Below are 1,136 nucleotides of genomic sequence, written 5' to 3' on the forward strand. Positions count from 1 at the left end.
AATATATATGTGGATGTGGATGGGTGGCTAGATGTATGTGTCAGTGCAATTCTCTATATAGAAACCAAACATGTATTTGTTTCGGAATTTAGTAGTCGTATATAAACTCGTGCGTACTCATATCTTTGAAGAGGAATTCTTGACATAATCGTTACTTGTGACAAAACATTGCAAAAATATAAATACACTTTCTCACTCAATTCAAAGATCATCAACCAAAGAAAAGCGAGTGTTTGATTTCTTCCTCATTACTTGTAGTAACAGCAAAACCTTTATGCAGGAAATGCCATCTTCACCACTGCTGCTTAGTCGGGGGGCCAGGTCACCTCACTTCCCTCACCGAGACTGTATCCCGTGTACTTGCATAAAGAAGGTCACAATCATCACCAAAATCGAATACGAAGTCATTCCACCATCCACCAGGTTCGGCGGCAGCCAACGGTGCTGCCCATGCCCTAACTTCTAATGCCGTAAGTTTCTTTAGCTTTCTATTCTCTCTTTTATTTACATTCATATATGTGTGTGCTTGATATATTTACACATTTTTGTTCGTGTTTGTCTCTGCGTCTGTTCATCTCTTTCTTTCGCACAAGTTTCTTCTCAATACTTCTTTCTCATTTCACCTTTTTAGTATTCAATATGAACACTCTTATTGCATTTACTGCATGTGGATTTGCAAGAAAGAAAACGCGGACAAAATGACAAAGTCAAACAAAACTGCCTTTTCAGTCACACTCGAAGCCGCATCAGGCGATCCAATCGGCTTCTCACCTGATGAGGATTCAAGTACAACTCGAAATGTCACTATCCATTACAATTTCTGATTGTGTTTCATTTCGACTTTGTGCTCTCGTTTCTGTCTTTTCTTATAATTCCTAAGGCTGTTATTCCTTTTCACAGGCTGTTTCTCATGGACCGATGACGCCAATCTTCTGATTATGTTCTAGACGGAAAATCAGAAAAATCAAGAAAGAAAACACTCACTGTTATTGAATATTTTTATATGCAAATAAAATTGATATAACTAATCAGAGTGGATTTATATTCTCCTTGTACAACTAGACAATGTAAGTGCGATCAGCCTGTATTGCAGGATTAAAGTGCAACTTTCCCACAAACTGAATGGGCGAGGAAGT

At 38.2% G+C, this 1,136-nt stretch overlaps 1 long non-coding RNA gene across 1 annotated transcript in view; it reads left to right on the top strand.

Annotated features, from left to right (window-relative positions):
• Positions 1–1,031, top strand: part of LOC119588522 — a 1,426-nt gene extending 395 nt beyond the window's left edge. Inside the window, exons 3-4 of the long non-coding RNA XR_005230103.1 lie at positions 281–470; positions 901–1,031. This is a non-coding gene — a long non-coding RNA (uncharacterized LOC119588522). The remainder of the gene's footprint in view (positions 1–280; positions 471–900) is intronic.
• The last annotated feature ends 105 nt before the right edge of the window (positions 1,032–1,136 follow it).

This window comes from Penaeus monodon, chromosome 24, assembly GCF_015228065.2.
Source record: "Penaeus monodon isolate SGIC_2016 chromosome 24, NSTDA_Pmon_1, whole genome shotgun sequence".
NCBI lineage: Eukaryota > Metazoa > Arthropoda > Malacostraca > Decapoda > Penaeidae > Penaeus > Penaeus monodon.